At 48.9% G+C, this 24046-nt stretch overlaps 1 protein-coding gene across 1 annotated transcript in view; it reads left to right on the top strand.

Moving 5' to 3' along the window:
- LOC139272915 (protein EFR3 homolog B-like) overlaps nucleotides 1-24046 on the top strand; it is a 1121614-nt gene that overhangs the window by 255928 nt on the left and 841640 nt on the right. The gene's annotated exons all lie outside the window — the stretch shown is intronic.

Below are 24046 nucleotides of genomic sequence, written 5' to 3'. Positions count from 1 at the left end.
GTGTAGTGACATTTACTGGGTTCATCGCTCCCAGTGTAGTGGCACTGCCTGGGTTCATCGCTCCCAGTGTAGTGGCACAGTGTGGGTTCATCGCTCCCAGTGTAGTGGCACTGCCTGGGTTCATCGCTCCCAGTGTAGTGACATTTACTGGGTTCATCGCTCCCAGTATAGTGGCACTGCCTGGGTTCATCGCTCCCAGTGTATTGGCACTGCCTGGGTTCATCGCTCCCAGTGTAGTGGCACTGCCTGGGTTCATCGCTCCCAGTGTAGTGACATTTACTGGGTTCATCGCTCCCAGTGTATTGGCACTGCCTGGGTTCATCGCTCCCAGTGTAGTGGCACTGCCTGGGTTCATCGCTCCCAGTGTAGTGGCACAGTGTGTGTTCATCGCTCCCAGTGTATTGGCACTGCCTGGGTTCATCGCTCCCAGTGTAGTGGCACAGTGTGGGTTCATCGCTCCCAGTGTAGAGGCACTGCCTGGGTTCATCGCTCCCAGTGTATTGGCACTGCCTGGGTTCATCGCTCCCAGTGTAGTGGCACAGTGTGTGTTCATCGCTCCCAGTGTATTGGCACTGCCTGGGTTCATCGCTCCCAGTGTAGTGGCACAGTGTGTGTTCATCGCTCCCAGTGTAGTGGCACTACCTGGGTTCATCACTCCCAGTGTAGTGGCACTGCCTGGGTTCATCGCTCCCAGTGTAGTGGCACAGTGTGGGTTCATCGCTCCCAGTGTATTGGCACAGTGTGGGTTCATCGCTCCCAGTGTAGTGGCACTGCCTGGGTTCATCGCTCCCAGTGTAGTGGCACAGTGTGGGTTCATCGCTCCCAGTGTAGTGGCACTGCCAGGGTTCATCGCTCCCAGTGTAGTGGCACAGTGTGGGTTCATCGCTCCCAGTGTAGTGGCACAGTGTGGGTTCATCGCTCCCAGTGTATTGGCACTGCCTGGGTTCATCGCTCCCAGAGTAGTGGCACTGCCTGGGTTCATCGCTCCCAGTATAGTGGCACTGCCTAGGTTCATCGCTCCCAGAGTAGTGGCACTGCCTGGCTTCATCGCTCCCAGTGTACTGGCACTGCCTGGGTTCATCGCTCCCAGTGTATTGGCACTGCCTGGGTTCATCGCTCCCAGTGTAGTGGCACAGTGTGGGTTCATCGCTCCCAGTGTATTGGCACTGCCTGGGTTCATCGCTCCCAGTGTAGTGGCACTGCCTGGGTTCATCGCTCCCAGTGTAGTGGCACGGCCTGGGTTCATCGCTCCCAGTGTATTGGCACTGCCTGGGTTCATCGCTCCCAGTGTAGTGGCACAGTGTGGGTTCATCGCTCCCAGTGTAGTGGCACAGTGTGGGTTCATCGCTCCCAGTGTAGTGACACTGCCTGGGTTCATCACTCCCAGTGTAGTGGCACTGCCTGGGTTCATCACTGCCAGTGTAGTGGCACAGTGTGGGTTCATCGCTCCCAGTGTAGTGGCACAGTGTGGGTTCATCGCTCCCAGTGTATTGGCACTGCCTGGGTTCATCGCTCCCAGTGTAGTGGCATGGCCTGGGTTCATCGCTCCCAGTGTATTGGCACTGCCTGGGTTCATCGCTCCCAGTGTAGTGGCATGGCCTGGGTTCATCGCTCCCAGTGTATTGGCACTGCCTGGGTTCATCGCTCCCAGTGCAGTGGCATGGCCTGGGTTCATCGCTCCCAGTGTATTGGCACTGCCTGGGTTCATCGCTCCCAGTGTAGTGGCACAGTGTGGGTTCATCGCTCCCAGTGTAGTGGCACTGCCTGGGTTCATCGCTCCCAGTGTAGTGGCATGGCCTGGGTTCATCGCTCCCAGTGTAGTGGCACAGTGTGGGTTCATCGCTCCCAGTGTAGTGGCATGGCCTGGGTTCATCGCTCCCAGTGTATTGGCACTGCCTGGGTTCATCGCTCCCAGTGTAGTGGCATGGCCAGGATTCACCGCTCCCAGTGTAGTGGCACTGCCTGGGTTCATCGCTCCCAGTGTATTGGCACTGCCTGGGTTCATCGCTCCCAGTGTAGTGGCACAGTGTGCGTTCATCGCTCCCAGTGTATTGGCACTGCCTGGGTTCATCGCTCCCAGTGTAGTGGCACGGCCTGGGTTCATCGCTCCCAGTGTAGTCTCACAGTGTGGGTCCATCGCTCCCAGTGTAGTGGCACTGCCTGGGTTCATCGCTCCCAGTGTAGTGGCACTGCCTGGGTTCATCGCTCCCAGTGTAGTGGCACAGTGTGGGTTCATCGCTCCCAGTGTAGTGGCACGGCCTGGGTTCATCGCTCCCAGAGTAGTGGCACTGCCAGGGTTCATCGCTCCCAGTGTAGTGGCACTGCCTGGGTTCATCGCTCCCAGTGTAGTGGCACAGTGTGGGTTCATCGCTCCCAGTGTAGTGGCACTGCCTGGGTTCATCGCTCCCAGTGTAGTGGCACAGTGTGGGTTCATCGCTCCCAGTGTAGTGGCACTGCCTGGGTTCATCGCTCCCAGTGTAGTGGCACTGCCTGGGTTCATCGCTCCCAGTGTAGTGGCACTGCCTGGGTTCATCGCTCCCAGTGTAGTGGCACAGTGTGCGTTCATCGCTCCCAGTGTAGTGGCACTGCCTGGGTTCATTGCTCCCAGTGTAGTGGCACGGCCTGGGTTCATCGCTCCGAGTGTAGTGGCACTGCCTGGGTTCATTGCTCCCAGTGTAGTGGCACTGCCTGGGTTCATTGCTCCCAGTGTAGTGGCACTGCCTGGGTTCATTGCTCCCAGTGTAGTGGCACGGCCTGGGTTCATCGCTCCGAGTGTAGTGGCACTGCCTGGGTTCATTGCTCCCAGTGTAGTGGCACTGCCTGGGTTCATCGCTCCGAGTGTAGTGGCACTGCCTGGGTTCATTGCTCCCAGTGTAGTGGCACTGCCTGGGTTCATTGCTCCCAGTGTAGTGGCACTGCCTGGGTTCATTGCTCCCAGTGTAGTGGCACGGCCTGGGTTCATCGCTCCGAGTGTAGTGGCATGGCCTGGGCTCATCGCTCTGAGTTCCCAATCTCACCCTTGCTCCCTGATGAGGCGGTGAGCTTAGACCCAGCCTCCCCTGGGGTGAAGGAGAATCAGCGGCACTGACCACAAATGGCCACCTCTGCCAATTCTGCAGTGACCCGTCCTTCCAATGTCACACTGAGAAATTGGGAGAACCCCCAGGAAATCACAGAATCACAGGATGGTTACAGCAGGGAAGGAGGCCATTTGGCCCATTGAGCCCGTACCAGCTCTCTGCAAGAGCACCTCAGCCAGACCCAGTCCCCCACCCTTTCCCCGGAGCCCTGCACATTTCTCTCCTTCAGGTACTTATCGAATTCTCTTTTGAAAGCCATGATCGAGTCTGCCTCCCCCACCCTCTCAGGCTGTGCATTCCAGATCCTAACCACTCGCTGCGTAAAAACGTTTTTCCTCATGTCGCCTTTGGTTCTTCTGCCAATCACCTTAAATCTGTGTCCTCTGGTTTGCGACCCTTCCACCAATGGGAACAGTTTCTCTCTATCTGCTCTGTCCAGACCCCTCATGATTTTGAACACCTCGATCAAATCTCCTCTCAACCTTCTCTGCTCCAAGGAGAACAACCCCAGCTTCTCCAGTCTATCCACGTCACTGAAGTCCCTCATCCCTGGAACCATTCTCGTAAATCTCCTCTACACCCTCTCTGGCTTTCACATCCTTCCTAAAGTGCAGTTCATCATAACTTGCTTTTGTACTCTATGCCTCTATGTATGAAGCCCAGGATCTCATAAGCTATATAGCATTGCAGCACAGAAGGAAGCCAATTGTGTCTGTACCAGTTCTTTGTAAACCCCCCACAGTCCCATTGCCCTACCCTTCCCCATCTGGCCCCGCTGCCTGTACAAGCTCTCTGAAAGTTTTCCACCATTTCCAATTTGAGTTATTTGAACGGCTAGGAAAAGTCAAATCCATCAGCACGTTGCACCTAGCCAAGGGCTATTGGCAGATACCGCTTTCCCAGAAGAAAAGTGCATTTATATAAGAACATAAGAAATAGGTACAGGAGTAGGCCATACGGCCCCTCGACCCTGCTCCACCATTCAATAAAATCATGGCTGATCATCGACCTGAACTCCACTTTCCCTCCCGATTCTCAGAGCCCTGGATTCCCCTAAAGTTCAAAATCCCTCGAGCATATTATCTCCTGACAGTTTATTCCAATTTGTGATTCAGTGATCATTGTATTTCCTTCTGCATAGCACTCCCGCTACCTGTCAAAGGGTAGTGGGTGAGCTGCTGATACCCAATACAGAGTATGCCACTGTGCACATGGATGAGGTAGTTATTGTTAGTCAGAACTGGAAGCCCAGCTGGAAATGTGGAAACGGTCCCAGAGTCTGTGCTGGGCTAATTTATGGGCTGATCGGCTGTGTGACTGGGCACTGCACGGTAACCTGGGGGGCGTTTAGTCACATCACAAATCAGCAAGCCATGCAAAACTGTTGCCGGTCAGTTAATAAAAGGTAGCTAGAGTAATGTTTGGGCCTGGTCAGGCAGTACAGATCACATGGATGAACTTCAACAGTTGTACATCCCTGTCTAGAGTAAAAATAAAACGGGGAAGGTGGCTCAACCGTGGCTAACAAGGGAAATTAGGGATAGTGTTAAATCCAAGGAAGAGGCATATAAATTGGCCAGAAAAAGCAGCAAACCAGAGGACTGGGAGAAATTTAGAATTCAGCAGAGGAGGACAAAGGGTTTAATTAGGAGGGGGAAAATAGAGTATGAGAGGAAGCTTCCTGGGAACATAAAAACTGACTGCAAAAGCTTCTATAGATATGTGAAGAGAAAAAGATTAGTGAAAACAAACGTAGGTCCCTTGCAGTCGGATTCAGGTGAATTTATAAAGGGGAACAAAGAAATGGCAGACCAGTTGAACAAATGCTTTGGTTCTGTCTTCACGAAGGAAGACACAAATAACCTTCCAGAAGTACTAGGGGACCGAGGGTCCAGTGAGAAGGAGGAACTGAAGGATATCCTTATTAGACAGGAAATTGCGTTAGAGAAATTGATGGGATTGAAGGCCGATAAATCACCGGGGTCTGCTGGTCTGCATCCCAGAGTACTTATGGAAGTGGCCTTAGAAATATTGGATGCATTGGTGATCATTTTCCAACAGTCTATCGACTCTGGATCAGTTCCTATGGACTGGATGGTAGCTAATGTAACACCACTTTTTAAAAAAGGAGGGAGAGAGAAAACAGGTAATTATAGATCGATTAGCCTGACATCAGTAGTGGGGAAAATGTTAGAATCAATTATTAAAGATGAAATATCAGCGCATTTGGTAAGCAGTGACAGGATCGGTCCAAGTCAGCATGGATTTATGAAAGGGAAATCATGCTTGACAAATGTTCTGGAATTTTTTGAGGATGTAACTAGTAGAGTGGACAAGGGAGAACCAGTGGATGTGGTGTATTTGGACTTTCAAAAGGCTTTTGACAAGGTCCCATGCAAAAGATTGATGTGCAAAATTAAAGCACATGGTATTGGGGATAATATACTGACGTGGATAAGAACTGGTTGGCAGACAGGAAGCAGAGAGTCGGGATAAACGGGTCCTTTTCAGAATGGCAGGCAGTGACTAGTGGATTGCCGCAGGGCTCAGTGCTGGGACCCCAGGTCTTTACAATATACATTAATGATTTGGATGAAGGAATTGAATGTAATATCTCCAAGTTTGCAGATGACACTAAACTGGGTGGCGGTGTGAGCTGTGAGGAGGACACATAGAGGCTGCAGGGTGACTTGGACAGGTTAGGTGAGTGGGCAAATACATGGCAGATGCAGTATAATGTGGATAAATGTGAGGTTATCCACTTTGGTGGCAAAAATATGAAGGCAGAATATTATCTGAATGGTGACAGATTAGGAAAAGGGGAGGTGCAACGAGACCTGGGTGTCATGGTTCATCAGTCATTGAAGGTTGGCATGCAGGTACAACAGGCGGTGAAGGAGGCAAATGGTATGTTGGCCTTCATAGCGAGGGGATTTGAGTATCGGAGCAGGGAGGTCTTACTGCAGTTGTACAGGACCTTGGTGAGGCCTCACCTGGAATATTGTGTTTAGTTTTGGTCTCCTAATCTGAGGAAGGACGTTCTTGCTATTGAGGGAGTGCAGCGAAGGTTCACCAGACTGCTTCCCGGGATGGCTGGACTGACATATGAGGAGAGACTGGATCAACTGGGCCTTTATTCGCTGGAGTTTAGAAGGATGAGAGGGGATCTCATAGAAACATAAAATTCTGACAGGACTGGACAGGTTAGATGCGGGTAGAATGTTCCCGATGTCGGGGAAGTCCAGAACCAGGGGACACAGTCTAAGGATAAGGGGTAAGCCATTTAGGACCGAGATGAGGAGAAACTGCTTCACCCTGAGAGTTGTTAACCTTTGGAATTCTCTACCACAGAGAGTTGTTGAGGCCAGTTCATTGGATATATTCAAGAGGGAGTTAGATATGGCCTTTACGGCTAAAGGGATCGAGGGGTATGGAGAGAAAGCAGGAAAGGGGTACTGAGGTGAATGATCAGCCATGATCTTATTGAATGGTGGTGCAGGCTCGAAGGGCCGAATGGCCTACTCCTGCACCTATTTTTATGTTTCTATGTTTCAATAATTCACTGTTTTCTCTCTCCCTCCTTTTCTAAAAAGTGGGCTTCCATTAGCTACCCTCCAACAGATTAACAACTCTCTGAATGAAGAGGTTTCTCCTAATCTCAGTCCTAAATGGCCTACCCCTTATCCTAAGACTATGTTCCTTGGTTCTGGACTTCCCCAACATCGGGAACATTCTTCCCGCATCTAACCTGTCCAGTCCCGTCAGAATCTCATATATTTCTATGAGATCCCCTCTCATCCTTCTAAACTCCAGTGAATAAAGGCCCAGTTGATCCAGTCTCTCCTCATGTGTCAGTCCAACCATCCCTGGAATCAGTCTGGTGAACCTTTGCTGCACTCCCTCAATAGCAAGAACGTCCTTCCTCAGATTAGGAGGCCAAAACTGAACACAATATTCCAGGTGAGACCTCACCAAGGCCCTGTACAACTGCAGTAAGACCTGCCTGCTCCTATACTCAAATCCCTTAGCTATGAAGGCCAACGTACCATTTGCCTTCTTCACCGCCTGCTGTACCTGTATGCCAACTTTCAATGACCAATGAACCATGACACCCAGGTCTCGTTGCACCTCCCCTTTTCCTAATCTGCCGCCATTCAGATAATATTCTGCCTTCATGAGCAGCGTCGAGGAGGTACGTGGAGAGGTGTGAATTCCAGGGTCGGAGGCCTATAAAAGGCCCAGTGGCAGCGAGAGGCCTATAAAGGCGGAGCTTGTGCAGCTACAGGAAGAAGGCAAAAAAGAAGTAGAAAGAAACAGAAAGGTGACGTCACAGCCAAGGGGGTAAGTGATTGGCTGGTGATTGGTGAGTAGTTTTTCTTTTTTCTCTTCTATAACAGTCAGTAAACTTTAGCATTGTTGTTGCCAATTTAAGGGTTAAGTCATGGCAGGAGAGCTCGGTCACGTGATATGCTCCTCCTGTACCATGTGGGAACTCAGGGACACTTCCGGTGTTCCTGACGACTACGTGTGCGGGAAGTGTATCCACCTCCAGCTCCTGACGGACCGCGTTGCGAAATTGGAGCTGAGGGTGGATTCACTCTGGAGCATCCACGATGCTGAGAATGACGTGAGTAGTACGTGTAGTGAGTTGGTCTTACCGCAGGTGAAGGGTCCACAGCCAGCTAGGGAATGGAAGACCAGCAGCAAGAGCAGTGCAAGGAAGGTAGTGCAGGGGTCCCCTGTGGTCATCCCCCTGCAAAACAGATACACCGCTTTGAGTACTGTTGGGGGGATGACTCATCAGGGGAGGGCAGCAGCAGCCAAGTTCATGGCACCGTGGCTGGCTCTGCTGCACAGGAGGGCAGGAAAAAGAGTGGGAGAGCGATAGTGATAGGGGATTCGATTGTAAGGGGAATAGATAGGCGTTTCTGCGGCCGCAACCGAGACTCCAGGATGATATGTTGCCTCTCTGGTGCAAGGGTCAAGGATGTCTCGGAGCGGGTGCAGGACATTCTGAAAAGGGAGGGTGAACAGCCAGTTGTCGTGGTGCACATTGGTACCAACGATATAGGTAAAAAAAGGGATGAGGTACTACAAGATGAATTTAAGGAGCTAGGAGCTAAATTAAAACGTAGGATCTCAAAAGTAGTAATCTCAGGATTGCTACCAGTGCCACGTGCTAGTCAGAGTAGGAATTGCAGGATAGCGCAGATGAATACGTGGCTTAAGCAATGGTGCAGCAGGGAGGGATTCAAATTCCTGGGACATTGGAACCGGTTCTGGGGTATGTGGGACCAGTACAAACCGGACGGTCTGCACCTGGGCAGGCCCGGAACCAATGTCCGAGGGGGAGTGTTTGCTAGTGCTGTTGGGGAGGAGTTAAGCTAATGTGGCAGGGGGATGGGAACCGATGCAGGGAGACAGAGGGAAACAAAAAGGAGACAAAAGCAAAAGACAGAAAGGAGATGAGTAAAAGTGGAGGGCAGAGAAACCCAAGGCAAAAAACAAAAAGGGCCACTGAATGTAAAGGGGCTGCAGGAGGGGTCAAAACTAAAAATCATGGATTAAAAACTAGTATTAAAACACTCTACCTAAACGCACGCAGCATTCGAAATAAAGTAAATGAGTTGACGGCTCAAATCATTACAAATGGGTATGATTTGGTGGCCATTACAGAAACGTGATTGCAGGGTGGCCAAGACTGGGAATTAAACATGCAGGGGTATCTGACGATTCGGAAAGATAGACAAGAAGGGAAAGGAGGTGGGGTAGCTCTGTTAATAAAGGATGACATCAGGGCAGTTGTGAGAGACGATATTGGCTCTAATGAACAAAATGTTGAATCATTGTGGGTGGAGATTAGAGATAGTAAGGGGAAAAAGTCAGTGGTGGGCGTAGTTTATAGGCCCCCAAATAATAACTTCACGGTGGGGAGGACAATAATCAAGGGAATAATGGAGGCATGTGAAAAAGGAACGTCAGTAATCATGGGGGATTTTAACCTACATATCGATTGGTCAAATCAAATCACACTGGGTAGCCTGGAGGAGGAATTCATAGAATGCATACGGGATTGTTTCTTAGAACAGTATGTTACAGAACCTACAAGGGAGCAAGCTATCTTAGATTTGGTCCTGTTTAATGAGACAGGAATAATAAACGATCTCCAAGTAAAAGATCCTCTCGGAATGAGTGATCACAGTATGGTTGAATTTGTAATACAGATTGAGGGTGAGGAAGTAGTGTCTCAAACGAGCGTACTATGCTTAAACAAAGGGGACTACAGTGGGATAAGGGCAGAGTTGGCTAAAGTAGACTGGAAACACAGACTAAACGGTGGCACAATTGAGGAACAGTGGAGGACATTTAAGGAGCTCTTTCATAGTGCTCAACAAAAATATATTACAATGAAAAAGAAGGGCGGCAAGAGAAGGGATAAACAGTCGTGGATAACCAGGAAAATTAAGGAGAGTATCAAATTAAAAACCAATGCGTATAAGGTGGCCAAGGTTAGTCTGAAAATAGAAGATTGGTAAAATTTTAAACGACAGCAAAGAATGACTAAGAAAGCAATAAAGAAAGGAAAGATAGATTACGAAGGTAAACTTGCGCAAAACATAAAAACCGATAGTAAAAGCTTTTACAGATATATAAAACGGAAAAGAGTGACTAACATAAATGTTGGTCACTTAGAAGATGAGAAGGGGGATTTAATAATGGGAAATGTGGAAATGGCTGAGAACTTAAACAATTATTTTGCTTCGGTCTTCACAGTGGAAGACATAGAAACCATGCCAGAAATTGCTGGTCACAGGAATGTGGGAAGAGAGGACCTGGAGACAATCACTATCACTAGGGGGGTAGTGCTGGACAGGCTAATGGGACTCAAGGTAGACAAATCCCCTGGTCCTGATGAAATGCATCCCAGGGTATTAAAAGAGATGGCAGAAGTTATAGCAGGTGCATCCGTTATAATCTACCTAAATTCTCTGGACTCTGGGGAGGTACCAGCGGATTGGAAAGCAGCTAATGTAACGCCTCTGTTTAAAAAAGGGGGCAGACAAAAGGCAGGTAACTATAGGCCGGTTAGTTTAACATCTGTAGTGGGGAAAATGCTTGAAACTATCATTAAGGAAGAAATAGCGAGACATCTAGATAGGAATAGTGCAATCAAGCAGACGCAGCATGGATTCATGAAGGGGAAATCATGTTTAACTAATTTACTGTAATTCTTTGAGGATATAACAAGCATGGTGGATAGAGGAGTGCCGATGGATATGGTGTATTTAGATTTTCAAAAGGCATTCGATAAGGTGCCACACAAAAGGTTACTGCAGAATATAAAGGTACGCGGAATCAGAGGAAATGTATTAGCATGGATAGAGAATTGGCTGGCGAACAGAAAGCAGAGAGTCGGGATAAATGGGTCCTTTTTGGGTTGGAAATCGGTGGTTAGGGATCGGTGCTGGGACCACAACTGTTTACAATATACATAGATGACCTGGAAGAGGGGACAGAGTGTAGTGTAACAAAATTTGCAGATGACACAAAGATTAGTGGGAAAGCGGGTTGTGTAGGGGACACAGAGAGGCTGCAAAGAGATTTAGATAGGTTAAGCGAATGGTCTAAGGTATGGCAGATGGAATACAATGTCGGAAAGTGTGAGGTCATCCACCTTGGGAAAAAAAACAAAAAAAGGGAATACTCTTTGAATGGGGAGAAATTACAACATGCTGCGGTGCAGAGGGACCTGGGGGTCCTTGTGCACGAATCCCAAAAAGTTAGTTTGCAGGTGCAGCAGGTAATCAGGAAGGTGAATGGAATGTTGGCCTTCATTGCGAGAGGGATGGAGTACAAAAGCAGGGAGGTCCTGCTGCAACTGTATAGGGTATTGGTGAGGCCGCACCTGGAGTACTGCGTGCAGTTTTGGTCGCCTTACTTAAGGAAGGATATACTAGCTTTGGAGGGGGTACAGAGACGATTCACTAGGTTGATTCCGGAGATGAGGGGGTTACCTTATGATGATAGATTGAGTAGACTGGGTCTTTACTTGTTGGAGTTCAGAGGGATGAGGGGTGATCTTATAGAAACATTTAAAATAATGAAAGGGATAGACAAGATAGAGGCAGAGAGGTTGTTTCCACTGGTCGGGGAGACTAGAACTAGGGGGCACAGCCTCAAAATATGGGGGAGACAATTTAAAACCGAGTTGAGAAGGAATTTATTCTCCTAGAGGGGTGTGAATCTGTGGAATTCTCTGCCCAAGGAAGCAGTTGAGGCTAGCTCATTGAATGTATTCAAGTCACAGATAGATAGATTTTTAACTAATAAGGGAATTAAGGGTTATGGGGAGCGGGTGGGTAAGTGGAGCTGAGTCCACGGCCAGATCAGCCATGATCTTGTTGAATGGCAGGCTCGAGGGGCTAGATGGCCTACTCCTGTTCCTAATTCTTATGTTCTTATGTTCTTATGTTCTTATCTTTTTGCCCCCAAAATGGATAACCTCACATTTATCCACATTATACTGCATCTGCCATGCATTTGCCCACTCACCTAACCTGTCCAAGTTACCCTGCAGCCTCTTAGTGTCCTCCTCACAGCTCACACCGCCACCCAGTTTAGTGTCATCTGCAAACTTGGAGATATTACACTCAATTCCTTCATCTAAATCATGAAAGTATATTGTAAAGAGCTGGGGTCCCAGCACTGAGCCCTGCGGCACTGCACTAGTCACTGCCTGCCATTCTGAAAAGGACCCGTTTATCCCGACTCTCTGCTTCCTGTCTGCCAACCAGTTCTCTATTCACGTCAGTACATTACCCCCAATACCATGTGCTTTGATTTTGCACACCAATCTCTTGTGTGGGACCCTGTCAAAAGCCTTTTGAAAGTCCAAATAAACCACATCCACTGGTTCTCCCTTGTCCACTCTGCTAGCTACATCCTTAAAAAATTCCAGAAGATTCGTCAAGCACAGAAACATAGAAAATAGGTGCAGGAGTAGGCCATTCGACCCTTCAAGCTTGCACCACCATTCAATAAGATCATGGCTGATCACCTTTTCATAAATCCATGCTGACTTGGACCGATCCTGTCACTGCTTTCCAAATGCGCTGCTATTTCATCCTTAATGATTGATTCCAACATTTTCCCCACTACTGATGTCAGGCTAACCGGTCTATAATTACCCATTTTCTCTCTCCCTCCTTTTTTTAAAAAGTGGTCTTACATTAGCTACCCTCCAGTCCATAGGAACTGATCCAGATTCGATAGACTGTTGGAAAATGATCACCAATGCATCCACTATTTCTAGGGCCACTCTCTTAAGTAGTCTGGAATGCAGACTATCAGGCCCCGGGGATTTATCGGCCTTCAATCCCATCAATTTCCCCAATACAATTTCCCGCTTTATAAGGATATCCTTCAGTTCCTCCTTCTCACTAGACCCTTGGTCCCCTAGTCCATCCGAAAGTTTATTTGTGTCTTCCTTCGTGAAGATAGAACCGAAGTATTTGTTCAATTGGTCTGCCATTTCTTTGTTCCCCATTATAAATTCAGCTGAATCCGACTGCAAGGGACCTAAGTTTGTCTTCAATAATCTTTTTCTCCTCAAATATCTATAGAAGCTTTTACAGTCAGTTCTTATGTACCTTGCTAGCTTCCTCTCATACTCTATTTTCCACCTCGTAATTAAACCCTTTGTCCTCCTCTGTTGAATTCTAAATTTCTCCCAGTCCTCAAGTTTGTTGCTTTTTCTGGCTAATTTATATGCCTCTTCCTTGGTTGTAACACGATCCTTAATTTCCCTTGTTAGCCACGGTTGAGTCACCGTCCCCGTTTTATTTTTCCCCGTACAATTGCTGAAGCTCATCCATGTGATCTTAAAATGTTTGCCATTGCCTATCCACCGTCAACCCTTTAAATATCCTTTGCCAGTCTATTCTACTCATTCACGTCACATACCGTCGAGGTTACCTTTCCTTAAGTTCAGGACCTTAGTTTCCGAATTAACTGTGTCACTCTCCATCTTAATAAAGAATTCTACCATATTATGCTCACTCTTCCCCAAGGGGCCTCGCACAACAAGATTGCTAATTAGTCCCTTCTCATTACACATCACCCAGTCTAGGATGGCCAGCTCTCTAGTTGGTTCCTCGACATATTGGTCGAGAAAACCATCCCTAATACACTCCAGGAAATCCTCCTCCACCGCATTGCTACCAGTTAGGTTAGCCCAATCAATATGTAGATTAAAGTCGCCCATGATAACTGCTGTACCTTTATTGCACACATCCCTTATTTCTTGTTTGATGCTGTCCCCAACCTCACTACTACTGTTTGGTGGTCTGTACACAACTCCCACTAACGTTGTCTGCCCCTTGGTATTCCATAGCTCCACCCATACCGATTCCACATCATCCAGGCTAATGTCCTTCCTTACTATTGCATTAATTTCCTTTTTAACCAGAACGCCACCCCGCCTCCTTTTCCTTTCTGTCTATCCTTCCTAAATGTTGAATACCCCTGGATGTTGAGTTCCCAGCCTTGGTCACCCTGGAGCCATGTCCCCGTGATGCCAATTACATCATATCCGTTAACTGCTATCTGTGCAGTTAATTCGTCCACCTTATTCCGAATACTCCTCGCATTGAGGCACAGAGCCCTCAGGCTTGTCTTTTTAACACACTTTGCCCCTTTAGAATTTTGCTGTAGTGTGGCCCTTTTTGTTTTTGTTTTTTGCCTTGGATTTCTCTGCCCTCCACTTTTACTATTCACCTTTCTATCTTTTGCTTCGGCCTCCGATTTCAGTCCCTGTCTCACTCCGGGTTCAGTTTCACTCTTGGTTCATCTCACCCTGGGTTCAGTCTCACTCCGGGTTCAGTCTCACTCCGGGTTCCGTCTCACTCCGGGTTCAGTCTCACTCCGGGTTCCGTCTCACTCTGGGTTCAGTCTCACTCCGGGTTCCGTCTCACTCCAGGTTCAGTCTCACTCCGGATTCAGATCCTGTCTTACGCTGGGTTCAGTCTCACTCTGGGTTCAGTCTCACTCCGGCTTCAGTCCCACTCCGGGTTCAGTCTCACTCCAGGTTCAGTCTCACTCTGGATTCAGTCTCACTCTGGGTTCAGTCTCACTCTGGATTCAGTCTCACTCCGGGTTTAGTCTCACTATGGGTTCATTCCATGTCTCACTCCGGGTTCAGTCTCACTCCGGGTTCAGATCCTGTCTTACGCTGGGTTCAGTCCCACTCCGGGTTCAGTCTCACTCCAGGTTCAGTCTCACTCTGGATTCAGTCTCACTCTGGGTTCAGTCTCACTCCAGGTTCAGTCTCACTCTGGATTCAGTCTCACTCTGGGTTCAGTCTCACTCTGGATTCAGTCTCACTCCGGGTTTAGTCTCACTATGGGTTCATTCCATGTCTCACTCCGGGTTCAGTCTCACTCCGGGTTCAGATCCTGTCTTACGCTGGGTTCAGTCCCACTCCGGGTTCAGTCTCACTCCAGGTTCAGTCTCACTCTGGATTCAGTCTCACTCTGGATTCAGTCTCACTCCAGGTTCAGTCTCACTCCGGGTTCAGTCTCACTCCGGGTTCAGTCTCACTCTGGATTCAGTCTCACTCCGGGTTTAGTCTCACTATGGGTTCATTCAGTGTCTCACTCCGGGTTCAGTCTCACTCCGGATTCAGATCCTGTCTTACGCTGGGTTCAGTCCCACTCTGGGTTCAGTCCCACACCGGGTTCAGTCCCACTCCGGGTTCAGTCTCACTCCAGGTTCAATCTCACTCTGGATTCAGTCTCACTCCGGGTTCAGTCTCACTTCGGGTTCAGTCTCACTCAGGATTCAGTCTCACTCCGGGTTTAGTCTCACTCGGGGTTCATTCCGTGTCTCACTCCGGGTTCAGTCTCACTCCGGGTTCAGTCTCACTCCGGGTTCCGTCTCACTCCGGGTTCAGTCTCACTCCGGGTTCAGTCTCACTCCGGGTTCCGTCTCACTCCGGGTTCAGTCTCACTCCGGGTTCCGTCTCACTCCGGGTTCAGTCTCACTCCGGATTCAGATCCTGTCTTACGCTGGGTTCAGTCTCACTCTGGGTTCAGTCTCACTCCGGCTTCAGTCCCACTCCGGGTTCAGTCTCACTCCAGGTTCAGTCTCACTCTGGATTCAGTCTCACTCTGGGTTCAGTCTCACTCTGGATTCAGTCTCACTCCGGGTTTAGTCTCACTATGGGTTCATTCCGTGTCTCACTCCGGGTTCAGTCTCACTCCGGGTTCAGATCCTGTCTTACGCTGGGTTCAGTCCCACTCCGGGTTCAGTCTCACTCCAGGTTCAGTCTCACTCTGGATTCAGTCTCACTCTGGATTCAAGCTCACTCCAGGTTCAGTCTCACTCCGGGTTCAGTCTCACTCCGGGTTCAGTCTCACTCTGGATTCAGTCTCACTCCGGGTTTAGTCTCACTATGGGTTCATTCCGTGTCTCACTCCGGGTTCAGTCTCACTCCGGATTCAGATCCTGTCTTACGCTGGGTTCAGTCCCACTCTGGGTTCAGTCCCACTCCGGGTTCAGTCCCACTCCGGGTTCAGTCTCACTCCAGGTTCAATCTCACTCTGGATTCAGTCTCACTCCGGGTTCAGTCTCACTTCGGGTTCAGTCTCACTCAGGATTTAGTCTCACTCCGGGTTTAGTCTCACTCGGGGTTCATTCCGTGTCTCACTCCGGGTTCAGTCTCACTCCGGATTCAGATCCTGTCTTACGCTGGGTTCAGTCCCACTCTGGGTTCAGTCCCACTCCGGGTTCAGTCCCACTCCGGGTTCAGTCTCACTCCAGGTTCAATCTCACTCTGGATTCAGTCTCACTCCGGGTTCAGTCTCACTTCGGGTTCAATCTCACTCAGGATTCAGTCTCACTCCGGGTTCAGTCTCACTCCGGGTTCAGTCTCACTCGGGGTTCAGTCTCACTCCGGGTTCAATCTCACTCCGGGTTCAGTCTCACTCTGGATTCAGTCTCACTATGGGTTCATTCCGTGTCTCACTCCGGGTTCAGTCTCACTCTAGGTTCAATCTCACTCCGGGTTCAGTCTCACTCCGGATTCAGTCTCACTCTGGGTTCATTCCGTGTCTCACTCCGGGTTCAGTCTCACTCCAGGTTCAATCTCACTCCGGGTTCAGTCTCACTCCGGGTTCAGTCTCACTCCGGATTCAGTCTCACTCCGGGTTTAGTCTCACTATGGGTTCATTCCGTGTCTCACTCCGGGTTCAGTCTCACTCCAGGTTCAATCTCACTCCGGGTTCAGTCTCACTCCGGATTCAGTCTCACTCCGGGTTTAGTCTCACTCTGGGTTCATTCCGTGTCTCACTCCGGGTTCAGTCTCACTCCAGGTTCAGTCTCACTCTGGATTCAGTCTCACTCCGGGTTCAGTCTCACTCTGGGTTCAGTCTCACTCTGGATTCAGTCTCACTCTGGGTTTAGTCTCACTCGGGGTTCATTCCGTGTCTCACTCCGGTTTCAGTCTCACTCCGGGTTCAGTCTCACTCTGGATTCAGTCTCACTCCGGGTTCAGTCTCACTCCAGGTTCAGTCTCACTCCGGATTCAGTCTCACTCCGGGTTCAGTCTCACTCCGGGTTCAGTCTCACTCTGGATTCAGTCTCACTCCGGGTTCAGTCTCACTCCGGGTTCAGTCTCAATCTGGATTCAGTCTCACTCCGGGTTTAGTCTCACTCGGGGTTCATTCCGTGTCTCACTCCGGGTTCAGTCTCACTCGGGGTTCAGTCTCACCCTGGGTTCAGGGTCACTCCGGTCCAGTCCGTGTCTCACTCCGTGTTCAGACTCACTCCGGTTCAGTTGATGCTGTGCCATACTTGCGTTGATTATTCTAGTGCTTGTGAATGCTGTTGACTGTTCACTAGGACTGTTCACTGGGATTGTTCACTGGTACTGTTCACCGGGATTGTTCACTGGGATTGTTCACTGGGACTGTTCACTGGGATTGTTCACTGGGATTGTTCAGTGGGACTGTTCACTGGGATTGTTCACTGGGACTGTTCACTGGGATTGTTCACTGGGATTATTGACTGGGATTGTTCACTGGGACTGTTCACTGCGACTGTTCACTGGGATTGTTCACTGGGACTGTTCACGGGGATTGATCACTGCGAATATTCACTGGGATCTTTCACTGGGATTGTTCACTGGGATTGTTCACTGGGACTGTTCACTGGGACTATTCATGGGACTGTTCACTGGGACTGTTCACTGGGACTGTTCACTGGGACTGTTTACTGGGATTGTTCACTGCGACTGTTCACTGGGATTGTTCACTGGGATTGTTCACTGGAATTGTTCACTTGGTCTGTTCACTGGGTCACTGGGATTGTTCACTGGGATTGTTCACTGGTACTGTTCACTGGCACTATTCACTGGAATTGTACACTGGGATTGTTCACTGGGACTGTTCACTGGGATTGGTCACTGGGACTGTTCACTGGGATTACCGAATGATCACGGGGACTGTTCACTGGGATTGTTCATTGGGACTGTTCACTGGGATTGTTCACTGGCAATGTTCGCTGGGACAGTTCACAGGGACTGTTCACTGGGTCGCTTAAATTGTTCACTGGCTCTGTTCACTGGGACTGTTCACTGGGACTGTTCACTTGGATTGTTCACTGGGTCTATTCACTGGGATTATTCGCTGGGACTGTTCACTGGGATTGTTGATTGGGACTGTTCACTGGGACTGTTCACTGGGACTGTTCACTGGGATTGTTCATTGGGATTGTTCACTGGGACTGTTCACTGGGATTATTGAATGGGACTGTTCACTGCGACTGTTCACAGGGATTGTTCACTGGGATTGTTCACTTGGACTGTTCACTGGGATTACCGAATGTTCACTGGGACTGTTCACTGGGATTGTTCATTGGGACTGTTCACTGGGATTGTTCACTGGCAATGTTTGCTGGGACTGTTCACTGGGACTGTTCACTGGGGCTGTTCACTGGGACAGTTTACTGGGATTGTTCACTGGGACTGTTCATTGGGATTCTTCACTGGGACTGTTCACTGGGACTGTTCACTGGGACTGTTCACTGGGATTGTTCACTGGGACTGTTCACAGGGATTGTTAACTGGGATTGTTCACTGGGACTGTTCACTGGGATTGTTCACTGGGATTACGGAATGTTCACTGGGTCTGTTCACTGGGATTGTTCACTGAGATTACCGAATGTTTACTGGGATTTTTCACTGAGACTGTTCACTTGGATTTTTCACTGGCACTATTCACTGGGATTGTTCACTGGGATTGTTCATTGGGACTGTTCACTGGGATTGTTCACTGGCAATGTTCGCTGGGACCGTTCACTGGGACTGTTCACTGGAACTGTTCACTGGGACAGTTTACTGGGATTGTCCACTGGGACTGTTCACTGGGATTGTTCATTGGGACTGTTCACTGGGACTGTTCACTTGGAGTTTTCACTGGGACTATTCACTGGGATTGTTCACTGGGACTGTTTACTGGGATAACCGAATGTTCACTGGGATTGTTCACTGGGATTATTGACTGGGACTGTTCACTGCGACTGTTCAGAGGGATTGTTCACTGGGATTGTTCACTTGGACTGTTCACTGGTATTACCGAATATTCACTGGGACTGTTCACTGGGATTGTTCACTGGGACTGTTTACTGTGATTGTTGACAGGGACAGGTCACTTGGACAGTTCACTGGTATTGTTCACTGGAATTGTTCACTGGAATTGTTCACTGGGATTGTTCACTGGGACTGATCACTGGGATTCTTCACTCGGACTGTTCACTGGGACTGTTCACTGGGATTGTTCACTGGGACTGATCACTGGGATTCTTCACTCGGACTGTTCACTGTGATTGTTCACTGGGACTGTTCACTGGGACTGTTCACTGGGATTGTTCACTGGGATTACGGAATGTTCACTGGGTCTGTTCACTGGGACTGTTCACTGAGGCAGTTCACTGGAACTGTTCACTGGGGCTGTTCACTGGGACTGTTCACTGGGACTGTTCACTGGGATTGTTCACTCGGATTGTTCACTGGGACTGTTCAGTGGGATTGTTCACTGGGACTGTTCACTGGGACTGTTCACTGGAATTGTTCACTGGAATTGTTCACTGGGACTGTTCACTGGGACTGTTCACTGGGATTGTTCACTGGGACTGATCACTGGGATTCTTCACTCGGACTGTTCACTGTGATTGTTCACTGGGACTGTTCACTGGGACTGTTCACTGGGATTGTTCACTGGGATTACGGAATGTTCACTGGGTCTGTTCACTGGGACTGTTCACTGAGATTACCAAATGTTTGCTGGGATTTTTCACTGAGACTGTTCACTTGGATTTTTCAATGGGACGATTCACTGGGATTGTTCACTGGGACTGTTTACTGGGATAACCGAATGTTCACTGGGATTGTTAACTGGGACTGTTCACTGGGATTGTTGACTGGGACAGGTCACTTCGACAGTTCACTGGTACTGTTCACTGCAATTGTTCACTGGAATTGTTCACTGGGATTGTTCACTGGGGCCGTTCACTGGGACTGTTCATTGGGACAGTTCACTGGGACTGTTCACTGGGGCTGTTCACTGGGACTGTTCACTGGGATTCTTCACTGTGACTGTTCACTGGGACTGTTCACTGGGACTGTTCACTGGGACCGTTCACTGGGATTGTTCACTGGGACTGTTCACAGGGATTGTTAACTGGGATTGTTCACTGGGACTGTTCACTGGGACTGTTTACTGGGATTGTTCACTGCGACTGTTCACTGGGATTGTTCACTGGGATTGTTCACTGGAATTGTTCACTTGGTCTGTTCACTGGGTCACTGGGATTGTTCACTGGGATTGTTCACTGGTACTGTTCACTGGCACTATTCACTGGAATTGTACACTGGGATTGTTCACTGGGACTGTTCACTGGGATTGGTCACTGGGACTGTTCACTGGGATTACCGAATGATCACGGGGACTGTTCACTGGGATTGTTCATTGGGACTGTTCACTGGGATTGTTCACTGGCAATGTTCGCTGGGACAGTTCACAGGGACTGTTCACTGGGTCGCTTAAATTGTTCACTGGCTCTGTTCACTGGGACTGTTCACTGGGACTGTTCACTTGGATTGTTCACTGGGTCTATTCACTGGGATTATTCGCTGGGACTGTTCACTGGGATTGTTGATTGGGACTGTTCACTGGGACTGTTCACTGGGACTGTTCACTGGGATTGTTCATTGGGATTGTTCACTGGGACTGTTCACTGGGATTATTGAATGGGACTGTTCACTGCGACTGTTCACAGGGATTGTTCACTGGGATTGTTCACTTGGACTGTTCACTGGGATTACCGAATGTTCACTGGGACTGTTCACTGGGATTGTTCATTGGGACTGTTCACTGGGATTGTTCACTGGCAATGTTTGCTGGGACTGTTCACTGGGACTGTTCACTGGGGCTGTTCACTGGGACAGTTTACTGGGATTGTTCACTGGGACTGTTCATTGGGATTCTTCACTGGGACTGTTCACTGGGACTGTTCACTGGGACTGTTCACTGGGATTGTTCACTGGGACTGTTCACAGGGATTGTTAACTGGGATTGTTCACTGGGACTGTTCACTGGGATTGTTCACTGGGATTACGGAATGTTCACTGGGTCTGTTCACTGGGATTGTTCACTGAGATTACCGAATGTTTACTGGGATTTTTCACTGAGACTGTTCACTTGGATTTTTCACTGGCACTATTCACTGGGATTGTTCACTGGGATTGTTCATTGGGACTGTTCACTGGGATTGTTCACTGGCAATGTTCGCTGGGACCGTTCACTGGGACTGTTCACTGGAACTGTTCACTGGGACAGTTTACTGGGATTGTCCACTGGGACTGTTCACTGGGATTGTTCATTGGGACTGTTCACTGGGACTGTTCACTTGGAGTTTTCACTGGGACTATTCACTGGGATTGTTCACTGGGACTGTTTACTGGGATAACCGAATGTTCACTGGGATTGTTCACTGGGATTATTGACTGGGACTGTTCACTGCGACTGTTCAGAGGGATTGTTCACTGGGATTGTTCACTTGGACTGTTCACTGGGATTACCGAATATTCACTGGGACTGTTCACTGGGATTGTTCACTGGGACTGTTTACTGTGATTGTTGACAGGGAGAGGTCACTTGGACAGTTCACTGGTATTGTTCACTGGAATTGTTCACTGGAATTGTTCACTGGGATTGTTCACTGGGACTGATCACTGGGATTCTTCACTCGGACTGTTCACTGGGACTGTTCACTCGGATTGTTCACTGGGACTGATCACTGGGATTCTTCACTCGGACTGTTCACTGTGATTGTTCACTGGGACTGTTCACTGGGACTGTTCACTGGGATTGTTCACTGGGATTACGGAATGTTCACTGGGTCTGTTCACTGGGACTGTTCACTGAGGCAGTTCACTGGAACTGTTCACTGGGGCTGTTCACTGGGACTGTTCACTGGGACTGTTCACTGGGATTGTTCACTCGGATTGTTCACTGGGACTGTTCAGTGGGATTGTTCACTGGGACTGTTCACTGGGACTGTTCACTGGAATTGTTCACTGGAATTGTTCACTGGGACTGTTCACTGGGACTGTTCACTGGGATTGTTCACTGGGACTGATCACTGGGATTCTTCACTCGGACTGTTCACTGTGATTGTTCACTGGGACTGTTCACTGGGACTGTTCACTGGGATTGTTCACTGGGATTACGGAATGTTCACTGGGTCTGTTCACTGGGACTGTTCACTGAGATTACCAAATGTTTGCTGGGATTTTTCACTGAGACTGTTCACTTGGATTTTTCAATGGGACGATTCACTGGGATTGTTCACTGGGACTGTTTACTGGGATAACCGAATGTTCACTGGGATTGTTAACTGGGACTGTTCACTGGGATTGTTGACTGGGACAGGTCACTTCGACAGTTCACTGGTACTGTTCACTGCAATTGTTCACTGGAATTGTTCACTGGGATTGTTCACTGGGGCCGTTCACTGGGACTGTTCATTGGGACAGTTCACTGGGACTGTTCACTGGGGCTGTTCACTGGGACTGTTCACTGGGATTCTTCACTGTGACTGTTCACTGGGACTGTTCACTGGGACTGTTCACTGGGACCGTTCACTGGGATTGTTCACTGGGACTGTTCACAGGGATTGTTAACTGGGATTGTTCACTGGGACTGTTCACTGGGATTGTTCACTGGGATTACGGAATGTTCACTGGGTCTGTTCACTGGGACTGTTCACTGAGATTACCGAATGTTTACTGGGATTTTTCACTGAGACTGTTCACTTGGATTTTTCACTGGCACTATTCACTGGGATTGTTCACTGGGACTGTTTACTGGGATAACCGAATGTTCACTGGGATTGTTAACTGGGACTGTTCACTGGGATTGTTGACTGGGACAGGTCACTTGGACAGTTCACTGGTACTGTTCACTGGAATTGTTCACTGGAATTGATCACAGGGATTGTTCACTGGGATTGTTCACTTGAACTGTTCACTGGGATTACCGAATGTTCACTGGGACTGTTCACTGGGATTGTTCATTGGGACTGTTCACTGGGATTGTTCACTGGCAATGTTCGCTGGGACTGTTCACTGGGACTGTTCACTGGGACAGTTTACTGGGATTGTTCACTGGGACTGTTCACTGGGATTCTTCACTGGGACTGTTCACTGGAACTGTTCACTGGGATTGTTGACTGGGACTGTTGACTGGGACTGTTGACTGGGACTGTTCACTGGGACTGTTCACTGGGACTGTTCACTGGGATTGTTCATTGGGATTGTTCACTGGGACTGTTCACTGGGATTATTGAATGGGACTGTTCACTGCGACTGTTCACAGGGATTGTTCACTGGGATTGTTCACTTGGACTGTTCACTGGGATTACCGAATGTTCACTGGGACTGTTCACTGGGATTGTTCATTGGGACTGTTCACTGGGATTGTTCACTGGCAATGTTCGCTGGGACTGTTCACTGGGACTGTTCACTGGGACTGTTCACTGGGACAGTTTACTGTGATTGTTCACTGGGACTGTTCACTGGGATTGTTCACTGTGATTGTTCACTGGGACTGTTCACTGGGACTGTTCACTGGGATTGTTCACTGGGATTACGGAATGTTCACTGGGTCTGTTCACTGGGACTGTTCACTGAGATTACCGAATGTTTAATGGGATTTTTCACTGAGACTGTTCACTTGCATTTTTCACTGGGACTATTCACTGGGATTGTTCACTGGGACTGTTTACTGGGATAACCGAATGTTCACTGGGATTGTTAACTGGGACTGTTCACTGGGATTGTTGACTGGGACAGGTCACTTGGACAGTTCACTGGTACTGTTCACTGGAATTGTTCACTGGAATTGTTCACAGGGATTGTTCACTGGGATTGTTCACTTGGACTGTTCACTGGGATTACCGAATGTTCACTGGGACTGTTCACTGGGATTGTTCACTGGGATTGTTCATTGGGACTGTTCACTGGGATTGTTCACTGGCAATGTTCGCTGGGACTGTTCACTGGGACTGTTCACTGGGTCAGTTTACTGGGATTGTTCACTGTGACTGTTCACTGGGATTGTTCATTGGGACTGTTCACTGGGACTGTTCACTTGGATTTTTCACTGGGACTATTCACTGGGATTGTTCACTGGGACTGTTTACTGGGATAACCGAATGTTCACTGGGATTGTTCACTGGGATTATTGACTGGGACTGTTCACTGCGACTGTTCAGAGGGATTGTTCACTGGGATTGTTCACTTGGACTGTTCACTGGGATTACCGAATATTCACTGGGACTGTTCACTGGGATTGTTCACTGGGACTGTTTACTGTGATTGTTGACAGGGAGAGGTCACTTGGACAGTT

The sequence above is a fragment of the Pristiophorus japonicus genome, chromosome 9 (genome assembly GCF_044704955.1).
Source record: "Pristiophorus japonicus isolate sPriJap1 chromosome 9, sPriJap1.hap1, whole genome shotgun sequence".
NCBI lineage: Eukaryota > Metazoa > Chordata > Chondrichthyes > Pristiophoridae > Pristiophorus > Pristiophorus japonicus.
The sequence above is the reverse complement of the archived record's forward strand: the minus strand, read 5'-3'. Positions and strand labels throughout refer to the sequence as shown.